At 46.2% G+C, this 17,816-nt stretch overlaps 1 protein-coding gene across 7 annotated transcripts in view; it reads right to left on the bottom strand.

Moving 5' to 3' along the window:
* The window catches only part of GRB7 (growth factor receptor bound protein 7), a 77,204-nt gene that overhangs the window by 44,238 nt on the left and 15,150 nt on the right, over positions 1-17,816 (bottom strand). Inside the window, exon 1 of one of the 7 annotated variants that reach the window (XM_083469783.1) lies at positions 9,548-9,964. The exons of the other annotated variants lie outside the window; for them this stretch is intronic. The gene's annotated coding sequence lies outside the window, so the exon portion shown is untranslated. Of the gene's footprint in view, positions 1-9,547; positions 9,965-17,816 lie in introns of those variants that run through there. 7 annotated transcript variants of the gene reach the window in all.

Below are 17,816 nucleotides of genomic sequence, written 5' to 3'. Positions count from 1 at the left end.
ATCTCCAGGTGCCAACTCATGCGCAAAATATTCAAACTCCACAGAGGCAGTTCGCACATTCCACGGAGCGGTCAGCAATGTTTACGTATGAACCAGCCCTCAAGATGCTAATTATAGACGAGACTCTGGATCCTGTCTCATGAAGCTGCCAAACCTCCAAGCAAGAATTCTCTTCTTAGGGGGAGTGTTTCTTTCTGAAGATGCAGATGGGAAGTGCGGCAGTTGTGCCTCGCTCTCAGTAATTATATTCCCAAAGGTATCATCCATTTCTCATGGCTGGCTTCGTCTGAGGAAGACTTCTGTAACATGAATCCGATCAGAACCGGCCTAAGTATCTGTAATCTAATTAACATAACGTTTGGAACTACCAGCTTTTGTCTAAAAGGCAGCGGATGTCGTGGAACAACAACCTGGTTGTGTAAATGCAGCGGCTTCCCCCCCTTAAAAAAGTATTTATTTCCTCTGAGTTCCAAGATTATAGTGGGGCAGTTGTGTCTGGCAATGGCAGGAAACAAAGCTAAGGGCATAGCTACAAGACAAACAGATTCAACAGAACTGCCTTTCCCTAGGGAACCAGAGATCTGGGGTGGGTGGGGGGTGGCGACTTAAGAGTTTTCTAACAGAGAATATTCCGCAACCTCACCAAACTGAAGTTCCCAGGCTCCTTCAAACTGGCATAAAACCAATATAGGTTTGCAGTTCAGGTATACCAGACCTCTGGCAGCTTTAAAAACAATCTCCTGCAAGATAAGCTTCCATCTGCAAGCAAGACTAAGGGTGCAGTTCAAGACAAGCTTATTTTGGAGTGCCATTAGTATTTGCTTCCAAGGATAGGCTGCATTGTCTCCATACCATAAGCTTATCACAGTGGGAAGCTGCCGCCCACACAGAAACCTTGCCAGAGTCAACATCCCTGGTGATGGAATGTGGCAAAAAGGCCTTCCTGGCTAAGCATCTGGATTATGCAGGCATCCATGCTGCGTTGCTTTTCCCGGCCTTCCTAACTCTTGCTCCACTTTCTGATTGGAGTGGACATTCAAAATAGAGACTAGCAAATGCCTATAGCGAGGCAAGAACTGCCTATGGGAAACCATGCAGGGGGACTTTTTGCAAGTTAGGGCTGCTATGCGTCCAGATTTTCCTGGACATTACTGGGATTTCGAAGGCAGAATTGACGTCCTGGGGTGTTCCAAATGGTGGTGCTTCGTCCTGGATCGTTGTTGTTGTTTAGTCGTTTAGTTGTGTCTGACTCTTCGTGAGCCCATGGACCAGAGCACGCCAGGCACTCCTGTCTTCCACTGCCTCCCGCAGTTTGGTCCAACTCATGCTGGTGGCTTCGAGAACACTGTCCAACCATCTTGTCTTCTGTCGTCCCCTTCTCCCTTCTCCTTGTGCCCTCCATCTTTCCCAGCATCAGGGTCTTTCTTTTCCAGGGAGTCTTCTCTTCTCATGAGGTGGCCAAAGTACTGGAGCCTCAGCTTCAGGATCTGTCCTTCCAGTGAGCACTCAGGGCTGATTTCCTTAAGAATGGATAGGTTTGATCTTGCAGTCCATGGGACTCTCAAGAGTCTCCTCCAGCACCAAAAGTCAAAAGCATCAATTCTTCGTCCTGGATCTTAGGCAAGTCATTTTTGTAAAGAATATAAGTTCAACAACTTTCGGGGTCTCCTAGTTTTTCTTTCACTTTTTGAGATATGGCAACCTGACACAAGTTCACTCCCCGCCCCTTTCTTTTAAGCTGCGAATTGCTACTGCAGGTATGTGTGTACATGCAGGCTACTTTAAAAAGCAATGCTGGCCACTAATCTTTGTTGGATGAAAGCAGTCTATACCTATGTGCAGTGCTATTTTTATAGAAAAAGAGGTGTCGGGGCTCGCCATGAATGCCTCCCTTCTTCTCTTAGGATGGCAATGGCGCCCACCTGAGAGGTCCCGGAACTGAGTTCCAGCTGAAAGAAAGCCCTGCCCATACGCACGTATTCAGCGCAGGGTGCACCGAGAGACCTGCAGAAAGCAGCTCTTCAAAATGTCTGGTTTGGAAAATGAAGTTGACCATTGATTGTGAAGCTTAATCATTCATTTATTATTTGTGATCTTTCCTCTGCGTATGTGTCCATGTGGCATGTTTTCCTTTCCAGCACACTACGCATCTCAGGTCAGCAGCCTCTCCCCCCCCCCACCTGCCCTGTGTGGGGTGGGGACTTTGTCTCATGTAAAGATTCCAGGGCTTTACTAAGAGCTCAGGACAGGAGGAAAGTGGACGTCCTTTGGAGTGCTCCTATGCGGTGGCTGGAGCTGATGACACCTTTTCGAAAAGATAAACGGTGCAATCACAACACAATCTCCAGGGCAATATGTTTTTAAGGACTCCTGTGTGGACAGCAGTTTAATCTAAGCTTGGGCGAATCACAACAAAACCACGATACTAAGATTTTGGCTACCGGGAGTGGCATTCAAAGGCATTAAAGCATTCAACAGAAAATAAATATTCAGCCATACAGTATGTATTTGAGTTAATGTTCTTTCCTAAGCTTGACAACAATTGTGGTTGCACTGTTGCTGGAAATGTCTCCTTCCTTCTCTGCCCTCTCTAAGCACAGCAACATGTAGAAGTTTATTTTTATTTATAAACACATATATTGCACACTTCCTCCTAGGAACTCTGGGTGATGTGCAGCCATTATAAATTCACAACAACATTCTAAAGCTACAACCCTACCCTGCTTACCTGGGAGTCCCATTGACCTCTAAAGGTAAAGGACCCCTGGATGGTTAAGTCCAGTCAAAGGCGACTACGGGGTTGCAGCGCTCAACTCGCTCTTCAGACCAAGGGAGCCGGCGTTCATCCACAGACAGCTTTCTGTGTCATGTGGCCAGCATCACTAAACCGCTTCTGGCGCAATGGAACACCGTGACGGAAGTCAGAGCATACATAAACGCCGTTTACCTTCCCGCCGCAGCGGTATCTACCTACTTGCACTGATGTGCTTTTGAACTACTAGGTTGGCAGGAGCTGGGACAGAGCAACAGGAGCTCACCCCGTCACAGGGATTCGAACTGCCAACCTTCCGATCGGCAAGCCCAAGAGGCTCAGTGGTTTAGACCACAACGCCAGTTATCGGCTCGAGTTTAGCCAAAAGAGCTTCCTGGCTGAGGTAGGCTTTAAACTGATCCAGGATTAAATGAAACAACTGCTGGTCTTCCATTTAGATGCCACTTCGATTCTGGCTATACTAACAAGGCTATGATCAATTCCTTCTTGTTTTTTCTTAATGGCATCTCTAATAAAACCCAAATGAGTCCAGTGGGAGGGCAACAACCATCACTACCACCGTATTATTCATCTTAGGGTCATTACCACAATAAACAAAGATTATAAAGAAGCAATAGAATGCCTTATCGGTAGTTTTAAAACCAGCCCACCGGATTTCGAGAGGACAGGTTTGAAATGCCAAGGCCGCAAGGGCCTTTGGCAGGGCAGAAGGAACAAAAAGTGGCTTTGACCTATGAGACCTTTCATGGCTCAGGACTCACACACTCAGAGCTGGACAACACAACCTTTAAGAGCAACTGTGTGCACACGTTGCTGGCTGGGACATCCCAATGCCTGGCTCAAATGGCAAGGACGCACAGAGAGGTCCCTTGCTGGTTTCCCCATATCGGCACAGTTCCCTACTCCTGGATTGCTCCCTCTAGGCCAGTGCTGCTAACTCAGGCAGAGGTGACAGGAATTAACACTGGAACCTTGTGTATCAAAAGCCACAATCTTTAATTCAATTTTTTAAAAAAATCAGTTCCACAATGATTTTACAAACCCGCACCAGAACCTATCCTAATGGCATTTTTACAAGCTTGCAATTTTTGCTCTCTCTCTCTCTCTTTTTAATATACCTCTGCTAAAGAATCCAGATATCCTTCCAAGTCCATGCTCCAGTTAATATGTTTAAAGTTTAACCCAACCCCACCATGACAGACAGCTTACAAGGCCACGGCAGAGGCCAACCACTCGGGAACCACTTCGGAAAGAACGGCCTCCTTTGTCAGGCAGTCCTCAGTGACTTCAGATCAATCTGCTACGTGCTCTGTCTTAACTAATTAAACTTGACGGCGGGAGCTGGGTTCCACCTGGGTTTTCTTTTATTAACTGAACACTCTGTACCTCTCCCAATCATCACCGTGTCCTTCTAAAACTGGCCAGCGGCCAACTGGCAGCCCACAGGCTGGATCCTGGCAACCACACTCGGTCAAAATGCAGGCGAGAATGCCTCTGCGTCTGGGAGATTCCTTCGTCACCGAAGGAAAACCGGTCCTCGCGCATCTAAGACTAAAGCAGAATTTGCACTGTTTAAGGAGCGCAGCCGGCCCGTGTTTTGCCCCACAGAGCTACTGTGGGAGAACGGGGAGCACTTGCAAGGGAAGGATTTGCAGCCAGGAGAGGCGTTGCTTCAGTAAACATGCCCTGCTTCCAGCCTCGCCCACCTCTGTGCTCTTTGGGCAAAGGGGCATTTGGAGAGGGTCAAACAGACCCATTCTGCCAGCTGGTCCTCTTGCACAAATGCCTCCTAAACTGCTTTGGGGACACACGCTTGCCAAAGGAACACGCAGTACCGCCCTAAGGCCCAAAGCATGACACGGAAATGTGTGTAAGAACGTGGGGAAAGCCTTTTTGAAAGGTGGGGTTTGTGTGAGAGAGAAAGAGATGAGCCGCTATGAGAGGGGGAACAAAGAACGGGTAGGCTGGGAGAGAGTGAACAACTCGCCACACTTGCTGCTGCTCTTCTCCAAATCATGCCGCCTTGACCCCTTCCCTGCCCCCACAACAGGGCTAAAAGTGCATGCTTTTAATGTGCCAGGCTGCCAGGTCTTCTGATGCTCAGCATCTGAGATGCGGTGTGTGGAGTTTCGGGGTTGCTCCTTCTGGAGTTGAGCGGGGAGCCAAGACGTATTTGGTGATTCGTTTGAGTAAGTAAGTGTTTCTTCAGGGCAAGATTATCAGCCCCTTTCCAAAGGGTCTTAAAATATATATTATTCCCCCTTTTAATGATGCCTTCCTTCCTTTCAGTCACTCCCCCTCCTGCGCAGAAAGGGATCTGGGTGAATATATTCGAAAGAGGGCGCAAGGTTTAAACTTTAAAATGGAAATGGGCTCAATGGAAGACAGCTTGCCCCCCCATTGTTCTCCAAATCCCCTCTCTTCCCATGAGGTAGGGTGGATGTCTACTGGGGAAAGGGACTTTTCTGCAGCGGCCTCTCAGCTCTGAAATACCATCCCCCCAAAGGCCTGCCTGGCACCTACTTTAATGTACAGTGGTGCCTTGCAAGACGAAATTAATCCGTTCTGCGAGTCTCTTCGTCTAGCGGTTTTTTTGTCTTGCGAAGCAACCCTATTAGCGCCTTAGCAGATTAGCGCTATTAGCGGTTTAGCGGCTATTAAAGGCTTAGCGGCTATTAAAGGATTAGCGGATTAGCGGCTAAAAGGCTATTAGCGGCTTAGCGGCTTAGAAAAAGGGGGGGGGAGCGAAAAAAAAATCGGAACACTTGCAAGACGTTTTCGTCTTGCAAAGCAAGCCCATAGGGAAAATCGTCTTGCGAAGCAGCTCAAAAACGGAAAACCCTTTTGTCTAGCGGGTTTTCCGTCTTGCGAGGCATTCGTCTTGCGGGGCACCACTGTATTTCTGTTGCCAGGTTTTCCAGGCCTTCTAAAGCATGCTATAACATTTGGCCACATCAGGAGAAGAGAAGACTCCCTGGAAAAGACCCTGATGTTGGGAAAGATTGAGGGCACAAGGAGAAGGGGACGACAGAGGACAAGATGGTTGGATAGTGTTCTCGAAGCTACCAATATGAGTTTGACCAAACTGTGGGAGGCAGTGGAAGACAGGAGTGCTTGGCGTGCTCTGGTCCATGGGGTCACGAAGAGTCAGTCACGACTAAACGACTAAACAACAACAACATAACATTTCATTTTTTTAATTCTCTCTCTGTGTGTGTGTGTGTGTGTGTATAGATATAGAAACACAAACACACACCCCTCTGCTCTCTCTTTCAATTGATCTGGTCCTGCACCTTTATCTCCTTTCTACTTTAATTGGTTATTTAGATGTTGTTGCTGTTGGGGTTTCGTTTTCTTTAACGGTAATGAGATTATTATGTTGACGTTGGAAGCCACCCAAGGAACTTTCGTTAGAGGGCCTTGTAAAAAATAACGAATATTAATCCTTATTTTTGGCTTCACGCTTTGGAATTTAACTCCACCCCTGGGAGGGGGGCTAGAACCCGACAGTGCATGCGTTTGGATCCCAGTTAGGAAGGAAAGCATGGGGAATGTCTGATGGTGAGGTGATCTGGAATAAAGAAGCAGATCTTTTGCTCTCGAATCACCTCCACCTCTGCTAATGGATCTTCTCTGGAAAAGAATGGGGTGGGAGGAAGCAGGTGGGATTTGGCTAGTTGTGTTTATGTGTTACACTTGCTTGGGCCCTAAGAAGCAGGGCAGCCAAACCACAGGCTGCAATCTGCGGGCAAAATCAGGCCAACAGAGAATCTTGGAACCGAACTTGAAATTGTATCACACCCTATATATAAATCCATGTCGGCCTGTCACATGCCCCGCCACCCAGGGTGATAAACAAAAGAATCTCAACTCTGGTAGTCCACTCCCCACCATTTCTGAATTCCACCATGTAGGCTCTCAGGTGGCAATACATGCAAGATCACACATGCCTCTTTCTCCGGACTGGGTAATGCAGATCTACTACTACCCCCGCTCCTTACATGAATATGGATTGAAGACCCTCATTCCCTTATAAGCTGTCATTTGTTTGACATCTCCTCCGCCTTCCTGCATGAAAAAAAGGCTACCTTGTTATCAGCTCTTTATCCACCATCCTGATTGCTGAGTGTCTACTCAATGCAGCAAGTGTTGGCAGATGGAGATCAGCAAGGGCTTCAGGCTCCCGATTGTTTAACGGCAACAAAAAGCCTTCTATGTAGTCTTCCCACCAGCCCCACCAAATGAAGTCGGTAGAATTCTTGACCTGCAGTAACTCAGATGTAGATGATGATGATGATGATGATGATTTGGGGTATCTGCATATGCAGATCATTCCACTTTATGGCTCCTGGGGTGCTGCATGCAATTGGCTCTCTGCCACCATTTTGCACCTGGCTTCAATTGGCGTTGTAGTAAAAAAAAAGAGGAAATTTTTGAAAAAGTAGTTCCTGCCACCCTTGAATCTGCCAGTGCCTATGACAGAGTGGCAAAGGGTGGCTAATTCACCTGTGCAGGGCTGGATTGAGGTTGGATGAGGCCCTAAGTTACTGAAGGTAATGGGGCCCTTTATATGTCCAGCTGTCCTTTGTCAACAACAAATTGTCGCTTTTTTGTGTTGAAGATATGCTATATGGTAATTAATGGACCTAACAGGTATCTAAAGGCATTTGCACATAACGAAATATGCATTTTATCAAAGTAATTGTTGAACTGAAATACAATTAAGAAGAAGTATATTAATAGTGAAATACAATTAAGAAGAAGTATATTTTTGGGGGGGGAGGCCAAGAGAGAGGGGCCCTAAGCTATAGCCTGTTTAGCTTATATGTAAATCCAGCACTCCTTATGTACAGCCAAATCAGGAACCTTATTTATTCTGTGCGCTACATCTAGCTAGCCAAAGCGTGGGAAACCTTTCTTAGGCGAGGGGCCATGTAGTCTAATAGGGAACCTTCCAGGGGCCACATACTAGTGGTGGGCAGAGTCAGAGACAAAAGCGGGTAAAGCAAGAAACGGATGTGTCTTTTCTCTTTGCAGAGCAGGTTGTACTACAGCCGTGCGGAAGCCAGAGGTTCATTCACACCCATCTGCAAAGACCTCTCCATCCTCTAAACAGTCAATGAAGAGGCACCCTTGCAGCTTAAAGACACGTCAACCAGACAAAAGCACTTCAAGAGGGTTGACAGCAAGGCCTGTATGGCCCGGGATGGCTGTGTGGCCTAAGGGGCGTTATGGGGGCTGGACAAAAAGGCCTGGAGGGGTTGCATCTGGCTCCTGGATCGGACGTCCACCATCCCTGGACTAGTCACACATACACACATGGGGGGGATATTTAAACTAAGCAAGGTTGCCAAATCTAGCCTCATGAAGGCTACTATCCTGCTCCCAGCTGGCAATTTAGAAGCAAGTGCACATCTATTTAGGGACAGCATCTGCAACCATGGGAGCACGTAGTGGCAGCCCACTTTTGAAGGTGATCTTGCTCCCGGGCCCCTCTACCCAATATCCCGTTATGAAAGACAAGCTCTGCTTCATCAGACCAAGTATCCACCCAGGGTGGATCTACACACAGGGGGGAAAACCACGCTATAAATATGTCAGAAATTAAATCGTTATAACTAAAGGGGAAAAAAACCCTATGTAAAATCGCAAATAATTTTTTTTGCTCTCCAGCGCCATCTGGTGTTGCATGTTTATAATGCATTCAAAGCACTGGTGTTGGGTTTTTTTTTACTAATGTAGCTGAGTCCCAAGTCCAGCATCCTGTTTTGGTGTCTACCCAAATACCTCCAGGAAATCTATATGGAGGGCATGAAGGCAATAACCATCTCCTGTTGCTTATTCATTCTACCCTCAACCCCAGCAACTGGTAATCAGAAGAAAACTGTTGCTGGAACTTGAGGTACACTGTTTCTGGACATTTGGTTGGGTATCATACACAACAGCTACAAATAAACCTCTCCTCCTCCACAGATTTGTCTATATAAAAACACGAAAGTGACTCTCCAGTGAAACTAGTCGCTGAAGTTTGGGAGTTATGCCTGTTGTATAGTTTGCAATCTCACTCAAAATTTGCCCCAGCTTCTGCTCTAGGAATTGCCCCCCCATTTTTAACCCCCCCCCCGAAAACAGAAACATTGAAACTGATTATACTGTGATTTCCCAATCATTTCCTTTTGTTCAGGTCCTCTTTTCATTTCTGCTTCAAGGTAAAGCTGGAAACAGGAAGAGGACTGAACTCTAACGAACAGACAGACACAAATGAACGGAGAATATTTTTTTAAAAAGAAATAAAAAGTCAAAAGGGCCAGAAACACAGTAATATATATATTACTATATATATATTACTGTGTATATATCTCTCTCTCTATATCAAACTCCGAACAGGCAATCTCTTGCTATATTGAGACAAAAGCGCAGAAGTTGCCATAAACATTGGGGGTGGGAGTGGAGTGATCAGCTCCAAAATTAGTATGGTAGACCGTAGATAATAATTAAGAAAGACGTCAAAACCAAAACAGGCAGGAACAAAGAAAGAGATTGGGACGCTGTGGAGATCTCACAATACAATCCACACATACCGGGAGGAAGCGCCACTTAAGGCAGGGGACTTAGGTCTGAGTACATCTACTCAGGATCAAGCTATAGATGCCTCAAATCGTTTCGTCTCCCCCTCCCAAAGTTGTTATCCTCAGTGTGACCCTTTCTGACTCCCAGCGGGAAGAGGAAGTGGAGCCTGCAGAAAGAGGCAGAAAGGAAAGGGAGTCTGCTTACCTGGCCCTGGTGATTTGAGTTTCCGCTGCAGCCTCGACTCTCAGAACTGGGGGATCCTGTTTAGTGAATCCTTTATCTACCTGCCTCCAGAACGGCCACGCCTCCTCCTCTTGACATCACAGCCAGTCAAAACACACACAGACACACATACACAAAACCCAGACCGGGATCGGCCGCGCGACGGCAGGTGCACCAAGCCTCCAATTCGCCCCCTCCCCCCCCCCCCGGTCACAGCATGCAGAGTTTGATGTTTAACTTTGCCAAAGTTTTCCCTCCCTCTCCCTTCCCTCCAATACTCTTGCCTTCGTCTTGTTCTTAAAAAATAAATCAGGCCATGACAATATTCCACGCCACCTCAAACCCTGCCAGCTAGCAAGGGAAGGGCATCTGGTGTTGCTCGTAAGCCTGATAAAACCAGACTTGACAGCTTCGGGAGAGTAGAGATGGAATGGGGGCAGGGAGCAGAGGCTGGAGAAGGAAAGATCGCATTTCGAGCTGGCCTGCCGGCTGCTGATCGGTGCCTTGATGTATATAACCTTCCACAGGGACAAATCCCATGATGGCAACCACCTCAGGTCTACCACTTCATGCACAGGACTAAAAAAAAATAATATACTAAGAAGGACTCAGCAGGCGTGTGAGTTCCGCAGTAGGGGGAGGAAGCCAGGGCACACCACGCTGCCCCTCCTTTCCGTGACTTAAAGAAACCCCAAGCTCTCAAACAACTTGGACTACAAAAACAATTATGCAAGTAGAATGCGAGCAGGGGTGTTGTCGTGGGCTGGCCGGATGCAAAGGAGTGGTGGGAGGCACCAGTTGGGGAACCCCCCAAGGGAACCCCCAGGGGAAGAAGGCTCAGAGCCAGGGGACTGGTGGTGGGATGACAATGAGTGGTCAGAGGGAGAAGATTTGGGGAGGGGAGGTGTTGGAAGCTAGAAGGGCAACAGGGTTTAGTGAGCAGGGAGAGGCTGTGGCAGAGAGCAGTTCAGGCTCCAAAGCTGAAGCGGAGGCTAGAGAGGAAGCTGGCCAAGAGGCAAAGCTGAGACAGGCTGCTGAGGAATCCAGGGAGTCTCCCCCTCCTGCTGCAACCAGCTCCCCTCCCGTCTGGTCTCCTAGAACACGCAAAGAAACAAAAAGAGCAGAGATTGGTTGTGTACAGATGCCGGTTGCGACCTGCTTGGGAAAGAACCTGGAGAGGAGGAGCCTTAGAGAGTGGTGGGAACCGTCAGTCCTCACAAATACTTCATTGCAGCAAGACCTACTGGGAAGAGTTGCTGGGATCACTAGGCCTGTGCTATTTTAGTTTCTTTGAATAAAGAGTTAACTGCACTGACACCTTTTTTGGGGGGGGGGGTTTAAATGCTGATCTATGCTTGACTTCGGCTCCTCACAAGGTCTTTGCATGTACGACTATCCCCTTGTTCGACGGACGTTGTGGACTGAGGTGCAATGAGCCTCGGGGATGTTGCAGCTGTGTCGCACTTCCACGATGACAGCTCCCCTGCTGTCAAGGAGGGTCTCGCGGAAAGAGAACATTGGTCTGAGGAAGAGGGAAACATTCCCTCCTGAGGGAAACATTCCTTGGGAGCTGAAAAGCTATGGTCTCATGAGGAGGATACTTCTGTGGGGTGGGGTAGGATGGAAGGATTCTGGTTGTGGCTGATTTGAACAGTAATAAGGTAGATCGTATGGGACGCAGGTGGTGCTGTGGGTTAAACCACAGAGCCTAGGACTTGCCAATCAGCAGGGCGGCGGTTCAAATCCCCGCAACGGGGTGAGCTCCCGTTGCTTGGTCCCTGCTCCTGCCAACCTAGCATTCGAAAGCACGTCAAAGTGCAAGTAGATAAATAGGTACCACTCTGGCGGGAAGGTAAACAGCGTTTCCGTGCGCTGCTCTGGTTCGCCAGAAGCAGCTTAGTCATGCTGGCCACATGACCTGGAAGCTGTACGCCGGCTCCCTCAGCCAGTAAAGTGAGATGAGCGCCGCAACCCCAGAGTCTGCCACGACTGGACCTAATGGTCAGGGGTCCCTTTATCTTTACCTAAGGTAGATCATAGGGTTTTTGATGGGCATACAGACCGCAGGGTGCACTGCTGGCCTGGCGTGAAGATTGCGGTTGTAGCACATAGCTTGGTAGATAGTGCTAAGGAGGAGTCAGTGGTCGTAGTGCATGCTGGCACCAATGACATGGGGAAATTATTATTATTATATTTATTAATTTTGAATACTGCTCTTCATCCTCAGGGAGGTTCACGACATAAAATTACAATATGAAAACTGCAAAATGCATAATAACGAGAACAAAAACAAACCAATAAACCCCTCTCCCTCAACGTATTTGAAAGGACATCAGATGTCAATCAGCCAAAGGCCGGGTTGAAGAGGAAAGTTTTTATCTCGCGGCTAAAAGTGTATAATGAAAGGTGTCTGCTGAACCTCCCTGGAATATAAAACTGCTGGATTGTGCTCCCAGCAATATATTGTTTAACTTATTAATAATTATTATCTAACCTTTATTTTTACATGAAAACAGTTACGGAACTACAGTGGTACCTCTGGTTGCGAACGGGATCCGTTCCGGAGCCCCGCTCGCAACATGAGCAGAATGCAACCTGCGCCTGCGCGTCACAATTTGCCGCTTCTGCGCATGAACGTGACGTCATTTTGAGCATCTGCACATGCACGAGCGGCAAAACCTGGAAGTAACCCGTTCCATTACTTCTGGGTCACCGCGGGACGTATCCTGAAAGAACGTAACCTGAACCGAACATAACAAGATGTATGACTTATTACAGATAGGTAGCCGTGTTGGTCTGCCATAGTCAAAATAAAAAAAAAATCCTTCCAGTAGCACCTTAAAGACCAACTAAGTTAGTTCTTGGTATGAGCTTTCGTGTGCATGCACACTTCTTCAGATACACTGATGTATGACTGTACAATTAACAAATGAACAGCAACAATTGAATACATTTATTAGGGGATGCCATCAAAAGCCAGTTTTTAAAGATCTTTAAATGTATCTGCCAGGGACCATCCAGCCAAGGCCTCTGGCAACTCTGTGGAGAAACTAGCACGGCTGCATGTAAACAGAGCTGGTCCAGAAGTGACATGGGAACATTCGTGCCAGAATGTGGATAGCACAACACAGCCCTAAGGTCCTTCTGGAAAGAGTCAGGGCTCAGGGGAACAAACAATCTGGAAAGCACCTGGAGAAGAGGAGAAGGACAGGAACACATCTAAGGATGTCTTGCCAAAAGAGAAAATGTTAGGAAGCAGGCAGGAGAGAAGTATACAGCTGCACAGGAAATAATCCTAAGGTTAGTTCAGGAAATTATATCAGAAGGAACTTTGCTCTGGTGAGAAAATTGGGAGTGAGAATGGAAAGTGACTAAATGAGCCACGTGACGATTATCTGGAAATCTATGAAGTGAAAAATGATTGGCTTTGTTTGACAATTTCTTCTAGCTCAGATTGCAGCAAATGAGAAATGAATGTTCCATGAAAACAGAAGCACAGTCATGTAGCAGATTTCAGAGGCAGGGTGTACCAGGCAGATTGAGAAAAGGTTTATCACTGGTATGGGAGAACAGGAAAGGCTGAACCTCGTAAGAACTTTGGCAACCCGTTGATGCTATTGACTCCATCGAGTGGTGTCCAAATCTAAATATGCAGAAATAACAAGTGGCAGAGCTCTTCCTACAGGTGGGAGGTTGCCTAGGTGTACATAGATAGAAGCAAAAACCTCCAGCACTGTCTGCTGCCCTTTTCATATGTTGTTTCCTATAACACATACTGTAAGTGTGATCTGGAGAACAAGCCTTATGAGGAACGGCTGAAAGAGCTGGGTATGTTTAGCCCGGAAAAGAGGAGACTGAGAGGAGCTATGAGAGCCATCTTCAAATATCTCAAGAGCTGTCACATGGAAGAGGAAACAAGCTTGTTTTCTCCTGCTCTGGAGGGTAGGACTCAAAGCAATGGCTTCAAGTTACAAGAAAGGAGATTCCGACTAAATATTTTTTTTGGGGGGGGGGGATTCTGACAGTAAGAGCTTTTCGAGAGTCTCCTTCGGGAGGTGGTGAACTCTCCTTCGCTGGAGGTTTTTAAGCAGAGGTTGGATGGCCCTCTGTCATGGATGCTTTAGCTGAGATTCCTCCATTGCAGGGGGTTGGACTAGATGATCTTTGGGATCCCTTCCAACTCTACAATTCTATGTTCAGGGGCTACCTACCAGTAGTGTGCAGGGAAAATGCATGCACATACCATTCTCTCCCAAGCACACATAACAGAAACACACGTGCACACCCTATTAACACACACACACACACACACACACTTCCCTTATACAGTGGTACCTCTGGTTACGAACTTAATTCGTTCCAAAGGCCCATTCTTAACCTGAAACCGTTCTTAACCTGAGATACCACTTTAGCTAATGGGGCCTCCCGCTGCCGCCGCGCAGCAATTTCTGTTCTCATCCTGAGGTAAAGTTCTTAACCCGAGGTACTATATCCGGGTTAGCTGAGTCTGTAACCCAAAGTGTTTGTAACCCAAGGTAACCTGAGGTACCACTGTACTCACACAGCTCAGTTTACTTCCATGCTTTGCTATATGGCTAGGATCCCTTTTTCACTAGGAAGCTGAAAACGATACCTGATAGGGCTGACAAAGCAGAGTGCGCTGGCTCTGTTTCACCAGCCCAGTCGGCTTCCATATTGGCTGTGGAAGAAGTGGCCTAACTTCCTCAGTGGCCAGTACAGAAGCTAAACCGTCCAGCAAAGCAGCACTAGTGAGCTTTGCTACACCAACCTAATAGCCGGAGCAGAGACAATGTTGGCTATGCCTTGGAGACAGTCTGGTGGACTGAACTGAGAGGACTGGCAGGCTGAATGAGGCCAGCAGGCAAAGGTTCCTTAGCCCTGCTGCAGACTGCAAATGTGGAGGGGGGAGTGTGACTGCACCTCAATTCTTCCTCCTAGTTAACCTCCATTCCAATGTAGTTGGACATGACAAAAACAGCTGGATCTCTCGACCCGTATGACATCATCAAATTTCACACAACAATCTACACGGAGGTTAGAAGCCGGACAGCTGTGCATTCTCCCTTCATGTGTGCATTCAGATCCTAGATAGTTGGACAATTATGTGACCATTTAATATTTGCTGAAAACGACCACACAAAACACTTAGTACAAGGGTAATGACATCTGCATCAACTTCATAGGCTGGAAGGAAAACCCTGGAGTCTGTTTGCAAGTGGTGGGCCCCCATCCCCTACGGGAGCAAAACTCCAGAACCACTTTGGGTTTTTACACAAAGGCACCACCCTACCTGAACTTCATTGATTGGTTTTAGGATATAGCAATCTTCCAGGTGCTAGACCGGAGGGTGTTAGGATCTCTAAAACCATGGATCAAGTTGTAACTGGTAATTCCCAAAGCTGCCTGATTGATTCTGAGTATTCCACACTTTATTATGGATGGAAATTTTCCAGTTACCCTTACGAAATTGTCCTCTGGTCTTAGCATTTATTAATCTATTATTCCTTTAATCTACTCAGTAACGTTTTTTTTAAAAAAGCTGATGATTGAATAATCTATATTTTATTAGAATCAGGTGAAACTTTGCATTTTAATGTCGAGATTTATGAGACTGTTTTATGAGAGTATATTCTGTTTTGCTTTTAACGTTATTTAAGATCTATTTGTTTTATATTACTTTGCATAACTGAATTTTTAATTCCTCTCTGTCTCTTAAGTCATTAGTCACCGGAACAAGGGTTCTGCTTTGTTTGTAAATCATTATATGCCTGGGTTATGTCATTAGTGGTCAGGAAGGGGGAGGAGAGAGAGAGAGACAGAAAGTAGCAGCAGCACAGAGGTGAGCTGATTGGATGGGTCAGGTATGCAGAAGGACAGTAAGACACCTGCTATCCCTTTTCCCAGCCATCTCCCCATGCACTGGGTCCTGGGCTGTTTGATGCTCGCATGCACCCACACCCTAGACTTACGGACCACACACAGAAAGACATCACCACCTCCCGCTCTTGCACACACTCCTATGTACATTCCCACACCCAAACGCATACACAATCAGCATTGCCAGCCCCTGCACTCCAGCACAGGAGTGGGGCTGGCTGGAAACAATGCCTTTTACTTTGCAGAAATATTCTGTGCCAAGTAAAAGGCAGGATTTCCAGCTCCAGTGCTGACGTGGAAATCTGTGCAAAAAAAAAAGGAAGGGGGGGGGGAGAGGCAGTGTTCAGGATAGGCCAGCACACACACTTCATTTCAGATTGATCGGTTACAGCCAATAGAAACAAAATATAGCTTTGTGTTAGGGTTGCCATTTTCTTTTGCTAAGTTTTTGAGCCATTCTTTAGGAAATTCAGCAAAATCTAGACTTCCGGCATGGGCTGCCCTAAGTCCGGATTTTCCTAGACACTGTTTCTGACTGCCGTATTCCGGCTATGTCCAGCTGGGAAATCCCGGGTGTATGGCAGCCCTGTTTGTGTGTACAAAGAAGGATTTCCCTCCCCCTGTTTTATTCTTTGAATAGCAGAATATAACAAACCCAACAGAAGTTTGCCATAGAGTTTGTGAATCTTGACAAATACAACTCCAGAGTCTCCCCTGGGGCACACTGAACTCACAGTTCAGATTTATTGACCTTAGCCATCATATTTAACACGCCAATCGAAGTCTTCCAAAACGCCTGCCTGCTGCATTCTCTTCTCCTGCCTAAATGCTGTGCAAAAACAGGACCCCGGGGAATCTGTGACGGTTTACTGCAGTGGATTGCTGCTTTAAGCATACTAATCCAATCGGTTTCAAACATCGTTTTCCTGTACTGTGTCTGATTTAGTCGGAATCCAACATTCTATAGCTTTCACGATTCAATAAAAGCTGTGATAGTAGTTATTTGTTACTTTATACCAGAAAATTGTCCCGTTCTTTCTTTACATAAAAATAATAATAATTGTAAAAACAATACAAACAACACTTTTTAAAAATTTTGACCGAGGAAAGAGGGGAGGGAATAGGGATACGGAATGACACAAACAAGTCCATATATGGAATTGAGATGTCTAAATATTTCCCTTCTGATTGCTGTTTGCAAAAAGCCACTTTTTCGCATGTCCCAACTTGGTAAGGTTCTAAGTTCATTGCACAACTTGAATGTTATTTCTTGCCAGTACTGGAGCAGCAATTGCTTCGCCACCGTTAAGTGCCCTCATTAACCAGCTGTGCTAAAGAACACCGGAATGCAATTCCACGGCATATTCACATCCATCAGGATTTACCCAGCACCTTATAACCTCGGACCAGAATACAGCCATTCTGAAGCAAATATCCTGACTGTGTCCACCAGCATCCTCTAGCGAAACTTGCTGGCATTGCTTCTTCTCCACTAGCAGACCCATTCTATATAGTTCTCAAACGCCTTGGTACTCAAATGCCTTGGTACTCAAACAACCTGGAAGCCAAACACTGCAAAATCTGGAAGTAAGTGTTCTGGTTTGCAAACTTTTTTCGGAAGTTGAACGTGCTCCGTTTTGAGTGTTACGCTTCCAATTTCAGTGCCACACTTCCGTTTTGAGTGTTACACTGAGGTTTGTCTGGTTTTGCTATTTATTTTGTGTTTTTGCAGCTTTTTGTCTTGTTTTTGTGACTGTGTGGAACCCAGTTCAGCTACTGATTGACTGATTGATTGTGTGACTGCAGTACATTGATTCTTGCTTTCATTTTATGGGTCAATGGTCTCGTTAGATAGTAAAATTCATGTTAAATTGCTGTTTTAAGGGTTGTTTTTAAAAGTCTGGAACAGATTAATCCATTTTGCATTACTTTCTATGGGCAAGTTTGTCTTGGTTTTGGAACGCTTTGGTTTTGGAATGGACTTCCAGAACGGATTAAGTTTGAGACCCGAGGTACCACTGTAGTCTCATTCTGGTTTAATTAGTGCTACTGCTTATGGAGCCAAAACAGAAACAGCCATGCACAAAAGAGAGGCTATCAGCAGACTTGGGAGGAACCTTGAGGCTTGCAGTATTATCAAAAGTGTGGGTGGGTATAGTGATGTTAAATTCTCGAGAATAATCTTTTGGAGAATATTCTCAAGAATATTCTTGATTAATGAGAATATTAGAGAATTTTCATTTAAAATAGAGGAATATTCATTTTAATGCATTGAAACTGATTTACTGCATTGAAAATAATATAATTAGTCAATATACATGTTTATTCATGGGTAAACTTGTTCAGATGGCAA

This window comes from Podarcis liolepis (assembly GCF_965112155.1).
Source record: "Podarcis liolepis genome assembly, chromosome: 13".
NCBI classification, from domain to species: domain Eukaryota; kingdom Metazoa; phylum Chordata; class Lepidosauria; order Squamata; family Lacertidae; genus Podarcis; species Podarcis liolepis.
The sequence above is the reverse complement of the archived record's forward strand: the minus strand, read 5'-3'. Positions and strand labels throughout refer to the sequence as shown.